Genomic DNA, 26,385 nt, shown 5'->3' on the forward strand with positions numbered 1-26,385 from the left:
GAAAGAGGTAACGATCCTGACGAGGTTCATTGCAGGTGTGCAAAACGTCAGGGCAGACCTCCTCAGTCGTCGGGACCAAGTCCTTCCGACGGAATGGGACTTGCACAAGGACGTTTGTCGAGACCTGTGGACGCTGTGGGGACGTCCACTGGTCGACTTATTCGCAACGTCAAGGAACAAGAGACTTCCTCTTTACTGCTCCCCGGTCCTGGATCCAGAGGCAATCGCAGTGGACGCGATGCTTTGGAATTGGACGGCCTGGACCTTTATGCCTTCCCACCATTCAAGATTCTGGGGAAGTCATGAGGAAGTTTGCGGCCTCGGAAGGGACAAGGCTAACCCTGATCGCTCCGATGTGGCCAGCAAGGGAATGGTTCACAGAGGTCATGTCGTTTCCTAGTAGACTTTCCAAGGACATTGCCCTGGAGGAAGATCTACTCAAACAGCCTCACTTCGAAAAGGTTTCACAAAAACCTCTCCGCTCTGAGTCTGACTGCGTTCAGACTATCGAAAAGTTGGCCAGAGCGAGAGGTTTTTCGAAGGCAGCTGCAAGAGCAATCGCACATGCGAGACGTGCTTCCACAAGAGCTGTCTACCAGTCGAAGTGGGCTTCCTTCAGGGCATGGTGTAAAAAGGAGGGAGTTTCCTCTTCCTCGACCTCTGTGAACCAGATAGCTGATTTTCTGCTATTTCTCAGAAATGTGCAGAAATTAGCGGTCCCTACCATCAAGGGATACAAAAGTATGTTGTCAGCGGTTTTTAGGCACAGAGGCCTAGACCTGTCTGACAACAAGGATCTTCATGACCTTTTGAAGTCTTTCGAGACCTTGAAGGTTCCTCAACCGAGACCTCCATCATGGAATCTTGACGTAGTTCTGAAATTCCTGATGTCGGACATTTTCGAACCGCTGCAAACAGCGTCTCTTCGGAATCTGACAAGGAAGGCTCTTTTCCTAACTCTCTTGCGAACGGCTAAGAGAGTTAGTGAAATTCAAGCGTTTAACAAGTTAATGGGCTTCAAAGGGACAATGCTGTCTGCTCGTTGAACCCATCTTTCTTGGCAAAGAATGAAAATCCTTCGAACCCTTGGCCGAAGACTTTGAGATCAAAGGGATGTCAAGTCTGGTGGCCAAGAACCAGAGAGAGTCCTTTGCCCGGTAAGGGCTCTCAAGTTCTACGTGCATAGAACTAAAGAGGTTAGAGGTCCCTCAGGTAACCTCTGGTGCTCTGTGAAGAGGCCAGAGTTACCTTTATCAAAGAATGCAGTTGCTTTCTTTTTAAGGGACACCATTCGGGAGGCTCATTCATCTTTTCAGAAGACTGATTTGAGCCTCTTCCGAGTAAAAGCGCACGAAGTACGAGCCGTCGCTACCTCTCTTGCCTTCCAAAAGAACATGTCAATCAAGGACATCCTCGATTGTACCTTTTGGAGGAGCAACTCCGTCTTCGCCTCACATTACCTAAGGGATGTGAGAACGATCTATGACGATTGCAATGCCAATGGGGCCATACGTTTCTGCGGACACAGTATTGGGGTCCGGAAGTAGCTCTTTCCCTATTCCTTAGTTAGGTTAAGTTATTGTTGTTGTGTTTTTAGGTTGTGGTGAGTCTTATGTGAAGATCTCACCCATCGTTTAGCTAGTGTTAAGGGGTTTGTGTTAGTTGGTCAGGTGGTGGTCAGTTGCTTCGTTGCCCTCATTTGTATGGCCTCGATGATCTTGTCACGCTGAGGTCTCGCACCCGTTGACAGATCATCCAGAGCGCACCAGCACTACAGGTCTCCACCTGGCTGGCAACTCTGTTATTAAGCAAAGCAGCCTTACGTGACAGTAATCACATAGTCTACTTTGCAAACAGGTAAGGAACCAAGATGTATATCATCTACTTAATTTTAGTTTCCCAAAAAATCCTATTCTGTCTGTTCCCACCATCCGAAGGTGTGATTCAGCTATATATATATCTGTCAGGTAAGTGGCATGAACAAAATGTTATTGTTATTATACAATTAAGTTTGTTCATACTTACCTGGCAGATATATATAATTATAGTGCCCGCCCTCCTCCCTCAGGAGACAGAGGCATTAATAAAATATGAATAGAAATGGGAATGGTTCCTGATATCCGCCTCCAGCGGCGGGAATGGGTACTACACCTGGCCGCCCACTGCGTGTGCCGCGAGTTTTGAAAATTTCTGTCGGACGTCAGAAAATACAGCATATATATATCTGCCAGGTAAGTATGAACAAACTTAATTGTATAACAATAACATATTAGTCATGGGTCCCAAGAATGTTGCTGAAGTTCACGGAAAGAAGAGGATGCTTTCTATGGAGACGAAGATGGAGATAATCAAGCTGCAATTTGTTAATATGTTTAGTTAAGTTTATTGTTAATGTTTTCTGCCATTTTTCAATGTGTTTTGTAAAGTTAAGTGTTCATGTTTTCTGCCATTTGTCTTGTACCCTATACACTAATACACTTTATTTACAGACATAGTAACGGTTAGGTTAGGTATTGAATGGTCCAAATTGTTGTAATTCATTGTGTATTGGTCGATTTAGTTTTATTATAAAATTTATTGTGGTGTTTTTGTAGGGCTTGGAACAAATTAGGCAATTTACATGTAAAACGTAGTTCTAGATACGAAAAAATCAGGTTACGAAGGCCGCTTCGGAACTGATTAATTCGTAACCTGAGGCTCTACTGAACTTGTGGACATGAATGTTTGTGATAATTCTAGATGTAAGAGCTTGGCTATGGTAGCTGCATCTCTGTTTCTTACAGGTACGATTTCTACATATCTAGTTAGGTAGTCTAAGAAGACTGATATTTGTTTATTTCTCTAATAGTTGTTGGAAATGACCCCAAAAAATCCATAGTTACTACTTGAAATGGATTTAATTCTGATGGATATTTTTTAAGTGGAGCTCTTGGATTTACGTTACCTTTATGTTGATTGCAAACTACACAATTTTGTGCAGTTGGCATTTTCACTACAATTTGGCCAAAAATAATTTCTGGTTATGATTCTGGTTCTTTTTAATTCCTAGATGTCCTGTTAACTTATATGAGTGTGTTAGATCCAAAACTCACAAATGGGTTTGTGATAAGTAAGCACGTTAATTTTATGACCTAAAAGTATGTCTAAATTTCCTTAAACCCCAAAATAAAGATAAACACTCACTTTCTGTGGTACTACAGTGGTCCCCCCGTATTCGTGGGGGATGAGTATCAGACCCCCCGTGAACAGTTAGAACCTGCGAATGTTTGGAACCCCTATAAAAACGCTGAAAACAGCCTAATTTGTTAGTTAAAACTCAAGAAAAACCCACTAAAAATGCTTATACATGGTTTTTTTAATAGTTTTATCACAAAAAGTGCATTTTATGATGAAATTGATAATAAAAAAAATAACAGGAATTTGTGGATACTTCTCATAGAAAAATACCGTGAATATGTGAATTTTCTGTGAATAATGCGGGGAAACGTTCCCGAGAGAAATCCGCGAATCTGTGAGTCCATGAATCCAGAGAACGCGAATACTGGGGGTCCACTGTATAGTGTTTTTCTGCTGGGTTTAAAATTCTAGTAGCTTAATATACTTCCGACAACCCCCTTTACCTCTGTCTCTGGGGCTCCTTCTCGACTTAAGGAACGGGAGCAAAAGGGACGTTGGTCCTCTAACCTAGGCTGGGACGAACGGGGAGGCCCTGTCAAAACCGAACTCCTCGACGGCCTACCAGGCAGTGATCTTCGTGACTGCTGTTGGGCAGGGGGAGGAGGAGGAGCCGAACATCTCCAAGGACGAGAGACTGACTTAGACGCAGCCTGGTGCACTAATCTGTCCTTGGTGTCAGCCCAGCGCCAGTCTGTCACATCCTCCTGCTCAGTCCAAGGGAACAGAAATGTGATTCAAAAAGATCTCCATTCCTCAGTGCCAACAAGGTCTCAGGGTCAACTGATCTTTCCATCCTGGATAAAGCCACGTCTCTTCTAATCAGGAGAAGGTTAGCCCATAAATTAACACTGAGGTGTGCCGGATACAAAAACGCCTTGCCTCCAGGCTGCAACAAAGTGGCAAGAGAGGAAGCACTCACCAACCCCTCTGGGAACCTGTCAGAAGCTAACTTGGCAATGACTGTAGACCAGAAGTCCAGCCAAGAAACCATCTGCAACATGGAGGCTGCCATAGACTCCAACGCTGTGGCATCCTGTGGAAACAAAGATGGAACCACCGACCTCACCTGCTCCAAAGTCAATCATGGCTTCAGATGAATGACATCTGGGTTAAAATGATGCAACATCAAAAAGGCGGGGATAGCAGCTTGGCAGAGCCCCTAGAGTGAAGCAAACCGTCCTGATCTGAAACAGACCCGACTGGACGTGCCCTGACCAGGGAAGTTGAAACGATGACTTAGGATCGTGAGTAGCTCCCAGCAAGGCTCCCAAGTAGGAATGAGTGTAAGATGACCAAGCTGAGTCCTACTCTCCAAATTGTTGAATCCACGAATGAGATCGACAACTTCTGTAAAAGAAGACAAAAACTCTCACATATCTCCCTCCTCCTGCTCCAGCAACAGATACCGAAGACGAGAAGGGTGTGCAGGCCTATCTAAAGCGCCTTCCTCGTGTAAATTACGGAAGAACCAGCAGCCAAACAGCCGAAACACCAACTAACCTGTCTGGGCTGGATCCAAGCACCAACTCCCGCGACAAACCAACCACAACACTAGGGACATCACTATGCACTCTCCCAACAGATGACTCTCTAACATGGCGTCAAACTCCTGGAAGTACCAGGGAGAGGAGCAGGCAAACACTCCTGCTGCACTAACTCAGCGCTCACAACCTTCAACCTCTTGACAGGCGCTTTGAGATCCTTATGGCGACAAATAGGCCCTGGAGAAGAAGTGGAAGCACCTGCAATATGTTCATGAACGAGGAGGTTGCAACACGCTCGCGACTCGATGCAGAGAACAAAGCAGCCACTGCAGATCACACAGGGGAAGATACACTAATACTCTCTGAAACAGCAACAATCTCAGGAACACAGACGTGCTGCTCATCACTCACAGACAAAGAAAGGGCAAAGTCCTTAGCCTTCCAACGCTTGATATGCTGACACGGCGGAGATGGGGGAAGGGCAGAGGAAGTCAGCACTGGCTCCTTACACAATCCCTTTGCAGGAGGCAGGGGCGATGCAACACGCTTGCTTCCAGTCCTCGCAGCCAACTTATCGTCTAAAACAGTCCAATCTCTTGAGAACCGCCTGGCATAAAGCCTCAGACGGATCAGCAACATGGAAGACAGATGCAGCAAACTGGATGGCAGAGATGACGTCACGGCAGCAAATGATGATGTCCCGGCAGCAAACAATGACAACATAGCTGAGCGAGGAAGCGCAGCGGAGACACCTGGCGGAGGGATACAAAATAACTTAACCCCATGATGTCGTTAGCGAGGCTGACACCACGGCTTCCCTCTGACTCAATGAAGTGGCAGTCATGACTGGCGGAGCAATGCAAAATGGCTGACCTCGGCTACTCACAACGACAAGGCCGTGAGGAGCAGGGAGGGCCTGAACAGCATGAGGAGGGGGATAGCGAGCATCCATGAAGTGCGTCAGTAAACCCTCCAAAGAGGGTGGACCCCGTAGACCAAGCGTCCCCCAAAGCGCCACCATTTTGGACGCCTCCAACTCTGAAAGAGAAGAAATTGATGAAAAAGCCTCCTCCCTCTCGGGAATCAAATTAACTCCCAAGGAAGAAGGGGCGACATTACATAAATCAACCTGAGGGCCTCCCGATACTTCCAACAATGAATTGATGGAAGAAAAGGAAGGGGACAAAATCGGCACAACACAAGCATGGGGTGTGACAGCAGCAGGAGACAAAGCATCGGGAAGAGAAGAAAAACCCTCCCACGAAGGAAGGGTAGAAACCCTACGATGTTCCCTCTTACTATAAAATAACTTCCACTGCTCTCTAGGCCACGCACGGCATTCTGTGCAGGGATTCATTATTGTACAAACATTAGAGCGACGCCTACTGCAAGTGACGTGCGGGTTGGTCGCAGCCGAAACCAAAAAGTGAGAACACGGAAAACCTGGAGTTCCAGGGCGCACATGTTGATGAGGCCGAGATGGAGCAGCAGAAGCCATAATAACAGCACACACACACGCACATGAAAACAAGCGAAACTGTCAATGAACCGGGTAAAGGCCGAAAGAGGTTAACCACAACTCTTGTCCAGGCAGTTAAGAAAAGACTGACATGGTAGCATGGGTGCGTGGTCCTTGACCACTCTTCACCTGATATACGCACACGTTGCCAGATCTAACAAGATTCCTTACTTTCATCTGTGATTTAACCGGATCCAGCTAGGCACTAGAAATTATCCTATTAAGACCAAAGGTTTGTAGCTATGAAAAATACAAATTGTCTTAGAAAATTTGTCGTATTGGGCAGTGGGTGCTTTGGCTCGCAAAATTAGGTCCTGCTCTGTCTTGCCAGAGAATTTTGTTTCAGACTGAGTGGGAGTGTTGTCTTGTATTGACAAGGGAATTACAGACAGCTCCCATGAGTTAGTTTCCCTGTATACATTGGGAACTCTGAAGAAGAGGGAGCTTTGGTGCTTGTACATCTCTAAGGGAGTGACAGCAACTCAAAGATCAGCTTTGCTCTATTCTCTGCTGGGTAGGAAACACCTTTTTCCCCAGTCTACAATCCTCGACATAGCTTCTGAGTTGCAGAAGAAAAGTACTCAGGATCTTCTTGCTCAGTTCTCCAAGAGACCAAAGAAGACGCCTACTGCTAATTTGAAGCAATTTCTTCCTCCGAGGACACAGCCCTTTCAGCCCAGACCGAGGTCTTTCTCCCGCTTCAGAGGAAGTGCCCGTTTTGCCTCGAAGGCAGTCAAGAAATCGTTTGCGAAAGGCCCCTTTCGCAAGTGAGGAGCCAGACCAGACTTCTTTCATTTTGGGAAGTGTGGCATAAGAAGGGAGCAGAAGCCAGGATAGTTAAGGTTCTGAAAAGTGTTTATATCATCCCCTTTATGAAAATAGTCCATGTGCCAAACTAAGATTTTTTGCATGACCTTGTTTTGTGGTCTGCCTAATGTTTTTTGATTGATTTCACCTATTTTGATGGTGCTGAATTCAAATCTGAATGATGCCACTGTGGCATCCTTGAGGGTTTTGAGATATTCATGATGGTCACCAATATGGCCGCCGTATTTTGGAATTTTTCTTTTATTGCCAATATTCCACCAAACGGTCATTTTAAAAGGTAAAACTTGGTAGGATAATTTTACAAGAACCAATTTTCATGCTCTGATGAGCCAATAATAACTGGTTATCATAATTATACTCAATTATTTTTATGAAATTTATATTTTGTGTTTATTTAGAAAAGAATAAGAAATATTGGTCATATGATATAGGATATCTTTATTTATAAAATCTGATGGCAGTGAAGGTGATGTTGCCAAATTTCTTTGCTGCTGGTCACATTAATGATGCCAGGTATGGCTTATACTACTTGGAATCCATGAACAAACTGCTGAGGGAGGTCCTTAATTCTTTTGTGAAAGGAGAACATGCAATGCGGCATCAAGCAGGCATCTGGAACGGGATGTGGTCAGATATGTTCATAGAGACCACATTTATGAGATGTGGCCTTGGCCCTGGAGGACCAGTGGGCATTACTCTGAAAGCAGCTGCCATGAAGAGATGGGAACTTTGTTTACACCACTGCAGCCAGCTTTATAAAGATCTTTTTGAAATGAAAGAAAGCTATAATCAGGTACATGTTATTTCACACAAGGAAGAGTCGGATACTCGCAGACATGCTGATGAAACTGATAGAAGAAAATCCATGAGAAGCTGTCATCTTTATTGATCTTCAAGTCCAGATGAACATCAAGATAGCATTGTCAACATAGCTTCTGGGTTGTGAAATATGGCCAAGTGAATGTTGATGAAGCAGTTGCCATCAGAAATGAACAGATGGTAGAATTTCATGAATCATGGCTGACAGGGTTCCATCATTCGATTCGAACCAGAGTTAAAACACTGTCTGTCACTAGGAAGAGTGTCACTATTGGCCCATCATCCACATTTGACACCACTGATATACACTAGAGTAATGGGTATTTTGGCAATAAGGGACATTGATTTGAAGCATGTATTTAACCATGAACTTGCTCCAGTGCCAGCATCAGTGGTTGATGACAGTGGCCTTATGAAAATAACAAAGATAAATCAGTATGAAAGAGGAATCTACAGGTTGAGCAATCTTCTCGCTCAAACTACAAGGATCAATTAATTAAAAGAAGTCCTAATCATTGATGGATGTGCAATACTGTGGGTAGTTTATTGGCCATCAAAAAGGACCATCCATGACTACGTTGATAGCTTTGTTGACTACATCATGCACAAGCTCAGTGAGAATGACGTGTATTTAGTTTTTGACCGGTTCTATGATTATAGTATTAAAGATGGAACAAGTAGTAGAAGCACAGGAAGCATTGCCAAACAGTACCAACTGAGGCTAGATATGACCATACCAAAACAGTGTTATCCTCAATGTTACATACAACAAGAAGCAACTAATTAAACTTATTTGCCAGCAATTGCCATCAAGGATATCTTTACCATTATCTCATGAAGCTTACAAACACAAGCTAGTCCTTACAGGAGGTAACCCAGTTCCACTTCAGGTTGAACAAGGAGCATGCATGTCAATATGTGACCTCAAAACTACACATGAAGAGGCAGATGTTATCATTCTGCAATAGATGATTCATCTTGCTAGAGAAGGAGGGTGTTCAATCAAAGTTAGTGATGACACTGATGTGTTCCTCCTTCTTGCACACCATTTTATAGAGAACAACATTAACATTCCTGTTGTGATGGAAAGGACAAGGGCCAAGAGATCAGTCTGCAGCATTTCTGACGCAGTGATTAAACATCAGGACATAATTGAAGAGTTGTTAAGAGCCCATGCACTGACTGGATGCGACACAACAGCTTACATGTGGGGCATTGGAAAGCCTACAGCTATCAAGATCCGAGAAAGGGGTATATAGTGAAAATATTAGGAGATGAACAAAGTGACTTTAGTGCCATTGTCGATGAAGCCAGCAAGTTTATTGTCATGTGCTATGGTTGCCATGAAAACACTGTGTCAGAGGTTTGTTATCGAGTGTGGTTGGCAAAAATGGGTAATAAAAAGGTCACTAGGATGCCAGCACTGAAGTACTTGCCATGAACCATTGAGGCATTCATATAAAATGTGCTTGCAGTACATGTGGGAACTGCTATAAATCTTTGGACAAGATGTGATATGAGTGATGATGGAGTCAATGATGTCTATGAAGAGAATACAGTGGTACCTCGACACACGAAAGGCTCAACTTACAAAAAACTCGAGATACGAAAGCAAATACGAAAAATTTTACGGCTCTACATACGAAAATTGCTCAAGTTACGAAAGGTTGTTGCTGTAAAGTCCCGAGATTCGCCCGGACCACCGAGAACAATTTTAAAACCACCGCGCCGCCAACTGAGTAAACTCGCCACCATCCTCCCGCTTTCCCATTGGTTCCTGATGCTAGTCACCCCATAAGATCTTGCTCTCCTATTGGTCAGCATCTACCCCTTGTGCTTCAAGTATTCTATTGGTAAAAGGATGCTGTAAATTGAAAAACTTATTCATGCAATACATTTAATAAAAAAAAAAAAACAAAAAAAACATAAAGTAAAGATAGACTAAACGAATAGAAATGGAATGGTTAGTATACTGTTTGATAGTGTTCAGTAGTTGAAGAGAGATAATGAAAATTTATGGCTTACTGTGTACTAGAAAAAGTGATTGCTTGGCGATCGTTCGATACTCGTAAGTGCTGGATGTAAACAAGAAGTTTGGAAGCTTTTTTTTTTTTATTATTATTATAGTTAATGATTAATTAATAATTATTTGAAATGAGTACATACTGATTATTTATATATTTTATTGGCATATTCTAAGCTTTTAGCTTCTTAGGTTTAGATGTCAGAATCATAGACTAGGCTACAGTAGCAACCGCTAACATAGGCTAGGATTATTGCTAAGGGACATATGCTAAAGTCCTAATATATGCAGTAAAAATGGGGTTGAACATTACATGCTGTTGAATATTACTCAAGTATGTACAGTATTTTGCCTTTTTGGAGTCATATTTCTTCCGTCGGATCAGCGTCGTAACCCTAGAACATGTGTTGTAGGCCTGGAAATATAATTTACTGGGGTGTTTTTGTAGGGCTAGGAACGGATTAGGCATTTTACATGTAAAATGCAGTTCAAGATACGAAAAACTCATGATACGAAGGCCGCCTCGAAACGGATTAATTTCGTATCTCGAGGTACCACTGTATAGAGGAAACTGAAGACTAGTATATCCTCCTGCATATTGCGTCTATTAAACTTTCTCAAAGCAAAAGATAATATAGCATTTCAAAGCATATTATCCATCATTTATTGAAAATAGCACAGTAATTATGTAGTTGAATAATAATAATTTGTTTTTGTTGGTTTGTATTTTTGTTCTATTCTCAAATGTCTGGTAATTATGATTAATCTTTCTGTGTTTAAGTATTTGAATTTTGCCTGAAATTAATTGAGGCATTCACAATATTAAGGGTCCCTAGAGCTCCAAGTCACTTTTTTGTTTTTTTTTTTTTTTTTTTTTTTTTTTGTTTCCTCCAAAGTCTTCTAAAAATATTCTACTTTACCCATGGAAAACCATACTTGCTTATGTAGACTCCCAAGTGGTCGAAAATCCCATTTATCTAACATGGGTGGTGATGTGTGTGTTTGAAAATGTCAATTTACAAATGCTTTTCTCACTTTTTTTTTTTTTTTTTTTTTTTTTTTTCTTCCTCTCTCTCCTAATCAGCCCTTGGAGACCCTTGATATTGTGAACGCCTCAATTGTCTCTTGAGATATTTATTGCTAGAAGTTAAGATATTTATTGCTAGAAGTTAATTAATAATGTGGAAAACCTATCATTGGTCATTTTGAAGCAATTATAATGATAAAATGAGATATTTCATAATTAACTTAAACATTCTGGCACAAGTAATTCGTTTCTTTGTGAATCCTAACAGAATATACTTCTAATAATAATAATTTATCAAAGTAATGATCATAAGACCAATATTTACATATTGCAGCATCCATATTGGTGGCCATCTGGAATATCTCAAAACTCTCAAGGGTTTTCAGATCTGAATGATGCCACACTGGCACCCTCAAGGGTGCCAGTGTGGCATCATTCAGATCTGAAATCAGCACCCTCTAAATAGGGGAAATCAGTCAAAAAACATTGGGCAGACCTGGCAACAAGGTTCGGGCACCTAGACTAAAATGCCTCCCTTAGTCAACACCCCAGTCATATTGACTACTCATTCGCAAAAGCCAGAAAAAGTTTTGTCTTTTAAAAAAAGGGGGAAATAGAGCCAGTGCAGGACCTTCATTCTCCAGGTTTCTACAACCGCCTGTTTGCGGTCCTCAAGTCATCAGGAGGCTGGAGGCCCATCTTGGATGTCAATGCTCTCAACATCTTTGCCTTGAAGACAAGATTCAAGATGGAAACAAACCAGTCAGTTCTGTCATCACCGCACCACGTGTGTTCACCAGAGTGATGGCTCTCGTCACAAATTGGCTACACCTACTAAGTTGAGAGCAGCTATGGCCAGAGGCATAGCTCTCTTAACAGATAAGGAAACAACAAGCATTATGTTAAGGCTGGCAAGATTTTCTATTTGCTTGCTTTTATCAATTATAATTAAAATAGTTGATCATCCATGAATCACACCTAACAATGTGGCAATCAGCTATGTAATTACTTGGTAATTTCATACAATCAACTTACCTGTCAGATATATACATAGCTAAGACTCCGTCGTCCCCGACAGAAATTCAAATTTCGCGCCACTCGCTACAGGTAGGTCAGGTGATCTACCGGCCTGCCCTGGGTGGCAGGACTAGGAACCATTCCCGTTTTCTATCATATTTTTTTCTGTCGCCGGTGGTATCAACATCGTTGCTGCTACCTCCTGACTGGAATTTGCTTTTCTAGACAATTGATCATCTTTTTGTTGGACTATTGGTGACGTACCTGGATCGTTGTTTTGGCATTCGCTACTGTGGACTGGATTTGGACTTGCTTTTGATTTTTCTTCAAGAATGTCTGATTCAAGTGTTGTGAGTGTGTGTGTGAATGTAGGCTGCAAGGTGAGGATACCGAAGGCTTCGGTTGATCCTCACACTGTATGCCGCAAAATGTAGAGGTTTTGACTGTTCTATTTCTAACACCTGTCATGAATGTGAGAGGTTGAATGTTGAGGAATGGAAGACTCTAACTTCTTACTTGAAGAAGTTAGAGAGGGATAGAGTCAGAAGGGCTGCATCTAAGGGTGCGGGTAGTACAAGGCCTATTGAGCCTTTTAATGATTCTAACTCTTCTTTAAACTATGCATTTGATTCTGGATTCTGATTCAGGGCCCTCACTGGCTTTACATTCAGATTCGGCCTCGAAATTGCTGATCTGAAAGCTACACTTCATAGATGAAATCCAAAATGGCTGCCATGAAAGGTAAGGATTGTGAAAGTGATTATTTTAGTGAAGTGAGTGCCCCCAGTGTTGTGGAGGGGGCGTCTGACCGTCTCTGCGATGCTCCCAGGCCTAGACCTCTTTCAAGCTCCCAAGCCCAGAGGAGAAGAAAAGTCGAAAGCCGTACAAGAGGTTGTTGGAGATTCCCCCCGGTCAGCGTCCCTTCAGCAGGCTCTGTAGTTAGACAGACTGCTCAGGACCGCTATAGGAAAAAAGCAAAAAGTCCTCAGAGAGTGCTTCTCTTCGTCCGCCTCTCCCTCTCCTAAACGAGGGTGGAAGGATTCGGACCTTTCCAGGCCCCTGAAAAGGCACTGGAAAGAACCTATGTTGGATTCAAGCCCCGAACGCTTTTCGGAAGAAGCACCTCCCTCGATCAAGAAAGCTAGAGGGTTTTGACGTCCCCTGGCTATTGGACAAAACTCCTTCGAGGTCTCCCTCTCCTGTTGAAGAAGACGCCGGAGAAGCTTCCAAGAGGATTATTTTGGCTGTACAAGAACAGTTATCCGCCTTGGTAGGAGTCCTTTCGAAGGATCCTCCTCGTAGAAAAGACGTGAGGCTTCCTGTCAAGAAGTCTCGTCTTCCTTCTCCCGCCAGGAGTGAGGCTCCTGTGGGACGTGAGGCGTTTGAGATCTCTTCCGATAGAGACTCATACAACGAATATGAAGCGCCAGACAAGCGCGAGGCGCCAGTCAAGCGCGAGGTTTCTTCCAAGAGACTAACGAGAGATAAGCGCGAGCAACTTTACAGGCGCGAGGATTTAGCCAGAAGTGATACGTCTGCCAAGCCAGCAGCGTCAGCCGAGCGCGAGGATGCAGCCAGGCGCGAGGATTCAGCCAGGCGCGAGGCGCCAGACAAGCGTCATCCATACAAGGATATAGCGCCAGAAAGGCGCGAGGCGTCAGCCAGGCGCGAGGTTTCAGAGAGGCGCGAGGTTTCAGAGAGGCGCGAGGCACCAGTCAGGCGCGAGGCGCCAGGCGCCAGCCAGGCGCGAGGCGTCAGCCAGGCGCGAGGCGCCAGCCAGGCGCGAGGCGCCAGCCAGGCGCGAGGCGCCAGCCAAGCGCGAGGAGCTAACCAGGCGCGAGACGTCTGATTTGTTTCATAGGGGCTCTGTACATGCTCTTAGCCCCTCTCCAATTAGGAGTTTGTCTCCCGCAGAGAGAGTAATTGGGCAGGAAGACCCAGAACGAGAATTGAATTCTCCTTCTGATCCTATCTTGGAAGAGGACTCAGAAGAGACTCACGGCAGAGAAGGGCTGTCTAACTATAAAGTTTTGACAGCTCTCCTTCTTCAGGAATACGGAGATGCCTTGACCCCTGCCGCTCCTCCTTCTCCTCGCTCACTTTTTTCATGCTCCAAGACGCCGAAGTCGTCGGCTTTTCTGAAGATGAAGGGCCGACGATTTTTTTATGAAGAGAGCTCTTCAGTCTCTGGATAGCTGGATGCTAACCAAAAAGGAGCTAGTTAGAACGGTGTTCGCATGCCTACGCTAGACTTACGGGCAAGAGAGGTATTTGGTACCAGACTGGGGAGAATATGGGACTCACTCTCCCAGCTTCGGCTGAAGCTGACTTTTCCCAGTCTGGTAGACGCATCCAGGAGACATAGCCTTCATATGGCTAGAATAACTTGGGGTCTTTTCGGAGTTGGATCATCTCCTCAAGGGACTTTTACTATTTTGGAAGTCTTCAACTTCCTGGATTGGTCCCTTGGGGTGATGGCCAAGAAGGCCCATGCCTCGGAGGGACTTGATCCTGACGTACTCCTTGCGATCTTGTCGTGCATTGACAAGGCGGTACAGGACGGCTCAGGGGAAGTCTCTTCTTTATTTGGAGCCGGTCTCTTGAAGAAGAGATCTGTTTTTTTTTTAGCGCTTTTCTGACGAAAGCAGTTTCGCATTCGCAAAGGGCAGCTTTGTTATTCGCTCCCAGGTCTGACTTTCTGTTCCCTTCGCAGTTGGTGAGGGACATTTCCCGTTCGCTGACGGAGAAAGCGACACAGGATCTTCTCCTTCAATCGTCCAGGAAAAAGAGACCAGTGATGGTGGGAGACAAGAAAGGTGTTACTACGCCTCTGCAGCCCTTTCGAGGAGGTACTCCCTCTAGAGCTCCCTCTAAAAGGAAAGCGACTGAGAAGAGAGGTAGAGCTTCTTTCCGTCCCTTTAAAAGGGGAAAGTGAAGTGACGCTCCTCCAAACACCAGTAGGTGCCAGGCTCCGGGGATTTGGCGGAAGCCTGGACTCTCATAGATACAGACGCTTGTCATGTCTGTTCTACAGAAAGGATACCTCATTCCTTTCCTGACAATCCTCCCCTGACGTCAAACTCCGCGGGAATTGTCCGCCAATTACAAGGACCCCTGTGTGAAAGATACTCTTCAACAAATGGTGGATCAAATGTGGGACAAGAGAGCAATAGAGCTAGTGCTGGATCAAAGCTCCCCAGGGTTTTACAATCGTCTTTTCTTGGTTGCGAAAGCTTCGGGGGGCTGGAGACCAGTTCTAGATGTCAGCGCTCTGAACAAGTTTGTTCAGAAACAGAAGTTCTCCATGGAGACTTCTGCTTCAGTCCTTGCGGCTCTTCGCCAAGGGGATTGGATGGTGTCTCTGGATCTCCAGGATGCCTCAATTTTCACGTTCCCAGATTTCATCCTTCGTCGAAGAAAAGTACCTCCGTTTCATGACGGGGGGAAGGATCTTCCAATTCAGAGCCTTGTGTTTTCGGCCTTTCTACGGCTCCTCAGGTCTTCACGAGCCTTATGAAAAATGTGGCGAGATGGCTTCACCTGAAAGGTATCAGTATCTCTCTGTACCTGGAAGACTGGCTCATCAGAGCAAAGTCAGAGAAACAGTGTTTGGAGGACCTTGCTTTGACACTAAACCTGATAAAGACCTTAGGATTGCTCGTGAACCTCGAGAAGTCCCAACTGATCCCCAGCCAGCAACTTGGTCTATCTGGGGATTCGGATGGATTCTCGGGTTTTTGAGTATTTCCTTATCAAGAGAGACTAACGAGAGGCTTAGAGAAAGTCTCTCTCTTCTTAGGGAAAGAACGTACTTCGGCGAGGGAATGGTTGAGCCTATTAGGGACACTTTCCTCGCTCGAACAGTTCTTTCCTCTAGGAAGACTTCATCTCTGTCCGCTTCAGTTCTTCCTCAGAAGATCGTGGAACATGAAGACAGGACTTCTTTCGGACAGTTTTCCCATTCCAGTTTGGATGAAGCGCCACTTAGAATGGTGGGGTTACTCACCACTGAAGGAAAACAAGGGTACTTCCCTAGAAACTCAGAACCCGAACCTTGTATTGTTTTCCGACGCGTCGGAAAAAGGTTGGGGAGCAACCTTGGGGAAGAGAGAGGTGTCAGGCACCTGGAATGCTCTTCAAGTGTCCTGGCACATAAACTGCAAAGAGCTGTTTACCGTACACCTGGCCCTAAAGAGCTTCGAACCTTTAGTGAGGAACAAGATAGTCCAGTGAATGCGGACAACACAACCGCCCTTGCATACATTCGAAAGCAAGGAGGTACACACTCGTATGCCCTATACGAGCTCGCAAGAGACCTTCTTTTGTGGACATCTCAAAAGGAACATCTCTCTGTTGACGAGGTTTGTTCAAGGAGTAAGGAACGTGAGAGCAGACAGGCTGAGCAGGAGGAACCAGGTCCTTCATACCGAATGGACCCTCCACTCAGAAGTTTGTCGGAATCTCTGGTCTCTTTGGGGGACTCCTCATGTCGACCTCTTTGCCACGTTCCTCTCAAAAAGACTGGAAGTCTTTTGCTCAGTAGTAGAAGACCCCAGAGCTCTAACAGTAGACGCCGTCCTTCCTTCTAGATTGGTCTCATGTAGACGTTACGCATTTCCCCCATTCAACGATTTCTGGGGCAAGTGCTCAGGAAGTTTGTGACATCAAAGGGGGCAAAAATGACCCTGATAGCCCCCTTTTGGCCAGCTCAAGAGTGGTTCACGGAGGTGCTGGAGTGGATGGTAAACTTCCCCAGATCCCTCCCACAAAGGAAGGATCTTCTCAGACACACACTTCGAGAGGTTTCATCAAAACCTCCCCGCTCTCGCTCTGACTGCCTTTCGACTATCGAAAGACTTGTCAGAGCGAGAGGCTTTTCTCGCAAGGCAGCAAGCTCGATCGCTAGAGCCCGGAGAACTTCCACTAAATAATCCGAGTGTTTACCAATCGAAGTGGGGAAGTTTTTAGAAGGTGGTGCAAGTCGAAGAAGTTGTCCTCCTCCAGTACCTCTGTAACAGAAATCGCTGATTTTCTGTTATTTTTGAGAGAGGAATCTCGTCTCTCCGTAGCCACTATAAAGGGCTATAGGAGTATGCTTTCGGCCGTCTTTAGGAATAGAGGCCTAGATCTGGGAAATGATAGAGATCTACATGATCTGATTAGATCTTTTGAGACCATGAAGTCTAAGATTACTTCTCCCCCTAACTGGAATTTCGATGTGGTCCTGAAGTTCTTGTCCTCAGCAAGATTTGAACCTCTGCATTTGGCCTCGTTTCGTGACCTAACGAGAAAATGTTTGTTTCTTTGTCACTGGCGACGGCTAAAAGAGTTAGTGAGCTGCACGCCCTTAGTGATAAAGTGGGTTCAAACTAGATTCAGCCATCTGTTCATTCAAGATTTATTTTTGGCGAAGAATGAAAATCCTTCGAATCCTGGCCGAGAAACTTCGAAGTTAAAGGCTTATCGGGTCTTGTCGGCAGGGAAACGGAGAGGTCTCTTTGCCCAGTAAGGGCCTTTAAAGTTTTACATGCAGAGAAAGAAACAGTTGGGAGGTTCTAGACAAGGTCTCTGGTGCTCGGTGAAGGATCCATCAAGACCTATGTCCAAGAATGCTTTAGCCTTTTTTGTCAGGAACGTCATTACTGACGCTCATAAGGCTTGCACGGATGACTCTTTCAAACTCCTGAGAGTAAGAGCTCATGAAGTGAGAGCAGTAGCTACGTCTCTCTCTTTTCAGAGAAATATGTCACTAAAGAATATCTTGGAAGCGACATATTGGAGGTGTAATTCAGTGTTTGCTTCTCACTATTTAAAGGACGTTCGTGTGACCTACGAAAAATGTTTTTTCTTTAGGTCCTTTCGTGTCTGCGGGCACAATCCTGGGTACAGGAGCTAACACAATCCTTAAATAATACATAGTCTAATAGATATGTTCTAGACTTTCTGCTGAGCAGGTGCAGGTGCCGCACAGGCGGCCAGTCACTTTCGTTCAGTAAGGAACTCTTGTGATATCTTTTATTAGATGAGTATCATAAATTTTTTTTTGGAAAATTAATGTGTGCGTGTGCAATTTGGTTTAGAGTTATGGTTGTTGTGAAGAGTTTGGGGATAACTCGGAGCAATTTTTAATACTAACATGGTGGTTAGGATCAGGTGGTCGGGATTGGTTGTGTGCTCCTTCATAAGGCGTGTTGTCATATAAGTGGATCAGCACCCATTGACAAAGTCCTTTCAGGCTCTGCCGAGTAAGTGGATAAGACCCCTTTGGCAGACCCACAAGAACTCTTGGCCATAGATCACATATCTCGCTAAAGTTTCTTGAGGTGATGCAGACTCCTGGGCTACAGCCACAAAGTCTACCACCTATCAGGTAGGAACCAAGGTTTTATTTATACCTACAACATATGTTGTTTACCTGTCTATTCCAGAAGTAGCTGTCTCTTACCCTCCACCGAAGGGTGCCAATCAGCTATGTATATATCTGACAGGTAAGTTGATTGTATGAAAATGATATTGTTATGATACAATAAAGTTTCATACATACTTACCTGGCAGATATATACGATTAGGGCCCACCCAGCCTCCCCGCAAGGAGACAGGTGGAAGAGAAAAAATATGATAGAAAACGGGAATGGTTCCTAGTCCTGCCACCCAGGGCAGGCCGGTAGATCACCTGACCTACCTGTAGCGAGTGGCGCGAAATTTGAATTTCTGTCGGGGACGACGGAGTCTTAGCTATGTATATATCTGCCAGGTAAGTATGTATGAAACTTTATTGTATCATAACAATATCATGTTACTTAAACAAAAATTATATTTTTATGATAAAATAATGTTTTGTTTATACTTATCAAGTAATTACAATATGGGAGCCCACCCTCCTCCCCTTTCATGGGTGATAAGGCATAAATAAAATTGAGCTACTTTGCAGAGTTGTTTACCTATTCCCTGGTAGTGGGTGGGGTACTGATCTACGTCAAAGCAAAAGAATTGCTACCACGATTTTCACATTTTAGCTACTGGTACTTGGAAATTCTTAGCTATATAATTACTTGGTATTTTTATGTTCTTTGTGGCTGTATGCCATAATTTTTTTTTTTTTTTTTAGCAAGGACTGTTATAATATCTTCATCGTAAAGGGGTATATACTAAATTTTGCTGTAATTCTCACTGCCTACATCTCTTGTGGCCTGTTGCTGGAATTTTTTTCTATCAGTAGATTCTACAAGAATATGAATTTTCTTAGGATGGATAGCTCTGTAAGTATTGTAAGTCAGTGATAGGTTATAAAGATCTGATAATTGAAATAGTAGTTTAATAATATTCCAGTACAAAGTCTGCATATTTGTAACATACGAACATGAGCACTCACAGATGATGTGGGAAGTGTATTTCCTAGAGTTTTCCACTTGCAACCCTGTTTTGATGATAGTTCTACTTGATGAGCCACACTCTGTCTCAGGGCCTTGCACCTCTCGCCTCATTACCAGAGTGTCTAGGAAGTTACAGGAGTAAGTCTTCCCCTGCTCAGTATAGAACATAGAAGCTAGTATATTCCGGTTGTGACAGGCATAATCTTCAGGCAGACGGTTTGGAAATTGTCAGAGATTTTTATCCTCTGATGCCAGTCCTCTTGGAATAAAGCAGTCTTGTTTTAAGAGACAACCCCCCCCCCCCCCCCCAACCTTTGGAATGAGTCTTAATATAAAAGACAAAATTTGTGTTCTCTAGGAACAAGTCACAACATAAAAACCTGTAATCCTTTACTTTAATACCTCCTCTAAACAACCTAGCTTTTGTTCCAATATCTGAAGGAAAACACTTGCAACTTCAGGTAGAATATGATGAGAATCTGATTAACTTTTTCATTTAAAGTAGCATTAATGCCTCTCTGCTTAAAGCAGGACTTGATTGAAATTTGCTCAACTTTTATAATTGAAAGCAACATTAAACCACCTAGTGAATGGTGCTTTGTCATTGAGCTTTTTTTTTAGCTGCTCATAACATGCTTGAAAAGTACATGTTAAATTGACTGCATTGTAAATTGGCTTTAGTAAACCACTGAAACTGATTTTTTTAAATTTCAGGTGCTGAAACAAGTGCATCCAACTTTATCAGCAAAAGATGATGCTTTGGAATACGTAGAGAGTCTTATTTTACGGTTGTTGGCCATGCTTTGTGCCCACCCAGCGCCTCATACTGTCCAGGTAAGATGCTTGATATATTTATCTTAAGTTTTAAGAAAACATCTAAAAGTCAGATGTACATATGTTAGAGTTACTATATTAGAGGTAAATATTATTTAGTGGCAAATCTATTTATCCTGCTGTTATATAAACAACTCTGTATTTTTTTTGTTTAGTATTTGTTTGGTTACGGGTATTCAAAGTAAGCTAAATGAATAATGCAATAATTTTTTGTGTATAAAGTACTGTTTTTGTTCCTATGAGGATACTGACTCATCTTTTAGTGGATACCTTCAGTGCAAGGTGGCTTGTTCACTGAAGGTTGGTAGAGTTAATTAGCAGAGTGAAGTTAGAAGCAAGAGTACCATAAACTCTCTCAACTGTCAGCATACACCTTTTTTGGACTGTGCTCATGTTAGATGTCTACACAGCTGCTGGACAGACTTATTAACAAGGGCATTTCCATTGAAGTTTTTGGAATTGTTTTGTCTTATGTCTCATTTGTGAGTATTTATATATACAGAATGTGATACTATGTAAGTATTGTTCTGATGGTGGCTGCAAAATTTTCTCCAAAGAAGTGTGATCAATAGAGGTGTTGCATTTATGTGTGCGTTTGTGTATGCATGATGTGCATGCTTTGTCACCCTTGAAAGTAAGTACAGTGTCTCCCCCAGTTTTATGCAGTTCACATTTCCAGAGTCCACTTTGTCATGGATTTTTGTGGAACATTTGTTCACTTTTCCACTGGGAACTTTCAGTAATTTGCAGATTTTTCTTATGACTGTATCTCTAAAATTATAATTATTATTTTATTTTTATTATTTTTTTTTTTTTTGTAGAGCAACACTGTTTATTCACTAATTACTATTTTGTTCATGAAACTTACCTGTCAGATATATATATAGCTGTATTTTCTGACGTCCGACAGAATTTCAAAACTCGCGGCCACACGTAGTGGGCGGCAGGTGGTAGTACCCATTCCCGCCGCTGGGAGGCGGGATATCAGGAACCATTCCCATTTTCTATTCATATTTTTTCTGTCGCCAGTGCTGGAAACAACTGTTTGCAGTACCTCCGTCTAGGATTTTTGGATTATCTCGCTTCTAAGTATCTGGATTGACTTTTGGTTATCGACTCTGGATTGTTGGATTGGCATGCGTAATAGTGGACTGTTTTTTTAATTTGGATTGGCTTTTCTGTGTACATGATGTCGGGATCAAGTACAGGGAGTTTCAGAGTGTGTGTGAGGAGTGAATGTAAGGTGAGGCTTCTTAAACCTTCAGTTGATCCTCACACAGTTTGTATGTAATGCAGGGGGCATGTTTGTTTGGTTTATGATCGGTGCAATGAATGTAAGGATTTGACCGATGATGGATGGAAGATGTATGAGACCTATCAGCGTAAATTGGAGCGTGATAGAGTCAGGAGGGCTTCCTCCAGGAGCAGTTCTACAAAAGGTAAGGAATGTAACATTTCTCCTCCTCTAACACCGGTAGGTTTTGTTTACCCTAAACCTGTGATGTTGCCTCCGGGCCCTGTTTCTGTGTCTGGAGAAGGTAATGCCCTTTCTCTGATTCTCGAGTCTCTACGCACTCTTGAATCTAAAGTGTTGGCCTTGGAAACTGGCCCTGTGAAAGTTTGTGATCGTGCCCCTAGTGTTGTGGAGGGGGCGTCAGATCGGCCCCATAATGCCTCTAGGCCTAGACCTCTATCGGACTCCCAGGACTCGGGGAGAGGGTATGTCGAAAGCCGCAAGAGGGTTACGGGGGCTCCCCACCGATCTGGCGTCCCTTCGGCAGGCCTTGTTGCAAAGTCCCAGGCTGTCAAGGAGCGCGCACGGGCACGCATCCTTAAGGACTGTTTTGTTCATGAAACTTACCTGACAGATATATATATAGCTGTATTCTCCGAAGTCCGACAGAATTTCAAAACTCGCGGCACACGCAGTGGGCGGCCAGGTGGTAGTACCCATTCCCGCCGCTGGGAGGCGGATATCAGGAACCATTCCCATTTTCTATTCATATTTTTTCTGTTGCCGGTCGGTAAACACCTGTTTACAGACCTCCGCCCAGGATTTTTGGATTTGACTCGTTCTAAGTATCTGGATTGACTTTTGGTTTTTGACTCTGGATTGTTGGATTGGTATATGCGATAGTGGACTGTTTTTTTATTTTGGATTGGCTTTTCTGTGAACGTGATGTCTGGATCAAGTTCAGGGAGCTTCAGAGTGTGTGTGAGGAGTGATTGCAAGGTGAGGCTACCGAAATCATCGGTAGATCCCCACACATTATGTATGGGGTGTAGGGGGCATGTTTGTTGGATGATCGATGCATTGAATGCAAAAGTTTGACTGATGATGGATGGAAGGTGTATGAGTCCTATCGACGTAAGTTGGAGCGCGATAGGATCAGGAGGTCTTCCTCCAAGAGCGGTTCTACGAAAGGTAAGGGAAGTAACATTTCACCTATTTTAACACCAGTAGAATTTGCTTCACCTAATCCTGTGTTGTTGCCTGAGGGCCCTGGTTCTGTGTCTGGAGAAGGTAATGCCCTTTCTCTGATTCTAGAGTCGTTACGCACTCTAGAGTCCAAAGTGTTGGCCCTAGAAAACGGCTCAAGTAAAGTGTGTGATCGTGCCCCTAGTGTTGTGGAGGTGGGCGTCAGATCGGCCCCATAATGCCTCTAGGCCTAGACCTCTATCGGACTCCCAGGACTCAGGGGGGAGTGGGTATGTCGAAAGCCGCAAGAGGGTTACTGGGCTCCCCACCGATCTGGCGTCCCTTCGGCAGGACCTGTTGTTAGTTCCCAGGCTGCCAAGGAGCGTGCTCAGGCTCGCATCCTTAAGGACTGTTTTTCGTCCTCCGAGGCGCCCTCCCCGCGCAAGGGGTGGAGCGCTCGGAGAGACTCGCGTCTGTTGAAAAGGACTTTTCCGAGGGAGGACGCTTTACGTCCCCTCTCTCCGTTATCGTTGCGGTCTTCTCCTGCGTCGTATGACGCGTTTCCTCCACAGAAGAGAGGTAGGACGTCGTCCGAGGACGACGCTGAGAAGCGCTTCTCTCGCGCCTCGGAGAGGCAGGTTGCTGTACCTGTGAGAAGGAAGGAGGCGTCCCCTCGCCCCTCGTCTTCTCGCAGGCTCAGCCCTCACCTCCTCTTGTTTTCTTCACCAACGAAGAATATTCTTGTGTCTCTTCAAGACCAATTGTCTGCTTTAATGGCTCAGAAGACTCGCCCAGCAGCAGTTGAGCCTAAGCGTAGGAAGGACGCCAGACTGCCTGTCAAGAGGACGAGGCAGTCCCCTTCTCCGTCTCCTCGTTCGTCTCTGTCTCCGCTTGCTTCTCCTTCGGAACTTCCTCGTTCTCATTCTACGGGTAGGAAGTCTCGTGGACAGGATGCTTTTCTTCCCTCTCGACGTCCTGATCAGCCCGCGCGTCAGGACGCTCGGCAGGACGCTTTTTGAGGACGCTCGTCGGGATGTTTTGCTAGACACTTTGCCTATTGAGAAGGCTTTCGAGAGCGCCCAGAAGGACGCTTTGAAAGCGAAAGCTGGACGCTTTAGCGGAAAGCGTAAGGACGCTCCTCTAGAGCGAGTAAGAGTAGCCTCTCTTGACGCTCAGCGCGGTCAAGACGCTCTTCGTTCTTTGAGCTCTAAGAGGTAATGCGACAGAAGGTCGGTCGCTTTGAAGAAGCTGATATCAGTAATCCTCGAAAGCCTTTGTTGAGGCTACACCCGTTGGGGCGCACGCCCTCTCCAGAGGTGCAATCTCCTTTGCCTCTTAGGGAGGGAAGGAAGAGCTTAGTAGTCGGCGGACTCAGTTGAGGAGGAACAGCCTTCAGTTTCGTCTGTGTCCGATTACAAGGTGCTGGTTCGACTGTTACGCTCTTCTTTTGGAGAGAAGTTCCAGCCTGCAGCTCCCAAGTCTCCACCCTCTCAGTTTTCGTCATCTAAGTCGTGCAAGGTTCCGGAGTTTGTGGAAATGAAAACTTCTTTGTCCACTAAGAGAGCGTTTGTTTAAGAAGTTGCAGGATTGGATGGAACGTCGGAAGGATCAGGGCAAGTCGACTTTTTCGCCCTTCCTCCTTCAAGACTCAGTGGGAAAGGCGGCATCTGGTATGAGACCAAAGGAGAAGTAGGAGTTTAAGGAGTTAAGATCCCGTCGTCTTCCCAAGGGGACTTTGCTAGTCTGGTCGATGCACAGAAGAGGTCTCTTTTATCGACTGCTAAGATTTCGTGGACGCCAACGGAGATTGACCATCACATGAAAGGTCTGTTTAAGGACTCTTGAGGTCTTTAACTTTCTAGACTGGTGCTTGGGAGTCCTGGATTTTCAATCTAGGAGTCCTGACTCGTTGAGTCTGTGGGAGCTGTCCAATGTGTTATCCTGCATGGACAAGGCCGTCAGGGATGGTTTCGGAAGAGTTAGTGTCTCATTTCGGCACCTGCTTTTCTCAAGAAGAGAGCGCTTTTCTGCAACTTTACAGCTAGGTCTGTTTTCTACATCGCAGAAAGCGAAGCTTCTCTTTGCGCCTCTTTCGAGCCATCTCTTCCCCCAGGCTATGGTAAAGGACCTGGCAGTGAGCCTACAGGAGAAGGCTACCCCAGGACCTCTTGGCCCAGTCTTCAAGACGTCCCGCAGTCCCTACCACGTCGTCTTTTGGACGACCACCTAGGAAGGTTAAACCCTTTCGTGGCGCTCCTCCCTCGAGAGCTGCTCCTCGAGGGAGAGGGCTTGCAAGAGGAAGAGGTTCCTTCAAACCTAAATCCTCTAAGTGAGAATCAAGTCCTTCAGATGCCGGTCGGAGCCAGGCTAAAGTTCTTTGCGGGGGCGTGGAGAGAGAGAGATACAGATGCGTGGTCCCTCAAGATAGGTGAACAGGGGTACAAGATCCCTTTTTGGACCCTCCTCCTCTATCCACAACTCCCAGAGATCTTTACCCCGTCATACCAAGGGAGAGTGTGGAGAACGTCCAGATTCTTTTTAGATCTTTTAGATCAAAACGATCAAGAAAAGAGCGGTGGAACAGGTCTTAGACCTGGGGTCACCAGGATATTACAACAGACTTTTTTCCTGGTACCAAAGCAGTCGTCGGGGTGGCGTCCAGTCTTGGACGTAAGCAGGCTGAATCTTTTCATAGAAAAGAAAAAATTCAAGATGGAAACGCCTCAGTCGGTTCTAGGAGCCTTAAGACCGGGCGACTGGATGGTGTCCTTGGACCTACAGGACGCATACTTTCACGTGCCTATCCACCCTCTTTCAAGAAAGTTTCTGAGGTTTGTGTTAAAGGACAAAGTTTGGCAATTCCGAGCCCTTTGTTTCGGTTTAAGCACGGCTCCGATGGTATTTACCATGCTCATGAAGAACGTAGCGAGATGGTTACATTCTGCAGGAATAAGAGTGTCCCTGTATCTCGACGATTGGCTTATCAAGAGCATCGTCAGAAGAGAGGTGTCTGAAGGACCTTCACTTCACGTTAGCCTTGGCGAGGTCCCTGGGACTTCTGGTCAGAACCTCGAAAAGTCCCGCATCTGAACCCCAACACAGTCCCATCGTGTATCTGGGGATTCAGATAGGATTCAGTGCTTTTCGAGCGTTTCCGTCCCAGGAACGACAGCTGCAAGGCTTAGAGAGAGTTTCGGCCTTCCTGGGGAAGGAAGCTTGCTCGGCGAGGGAGTGGATGAGTCTGCTGGGGACCATTTCCTCGCTGGAAAAGTTTGTTTCCCTGGGAAGACTACACCTCAGGCCTCTCCAGTTTTCTTGGCAGAAGAATGGAGAGTCAAAGAGGATCTGGATGCGACCTTTATGATCACCTAATCGGTGAAGAACCATCTAAGATGGTGGTTAGATCCTCGGAAGTTTCGAGAGGGGTGTCCCTAAAGCTTCTGGAGACCCCGACCTAGTGTTGTTTTCCGACGCCTCGGTGTCGGGATGGGGGAGCAACACTAGGAGGGGAAGAAGTGTCAGGCACCTGGAGGGGGGAACGGAGTCCTGGCACATCAATGTGAAGGAACTAGCGGCGGTTTTCCTGGCGCTACAGTTCTTCCAGCAAAAGGTTGCAGAAAAAGTTGTCCAAGTCAACTCGGACAACACCACGGCCCATTGCCGTACCTAAAGGAATCAGGGAGGCACAACAAACTACCCGTCCTCTATTTTACTTAGCGAGGGAGATTCTGCTGTGGGCAGATGCGAGGCGAATCAGGATCCTGACGAGATTTATCGCAGGAGTCCAGAAACGTCAGAGCAACCCTTCTCAGCCGACAGGATCAATCCTGCCGACGGAATGGACGCTGCACCAGGACGTTCTGTC

Source organism: Macrobrachium nipponense, chromosome 10 (genome assembly GCF_015104395.2).
Source record: "Macrobrachium nipponense isolate FS-2020 chromosome 10, ASM1510439v2, whole genome shotgun sequence".
Taxonomy (NCBI): Eukaryota; Metazoa; Arthropoda; class Malacostraca; order Decapoda; family Palaemonidae; genus Macrobrachium; species Macrobrachium nipponense.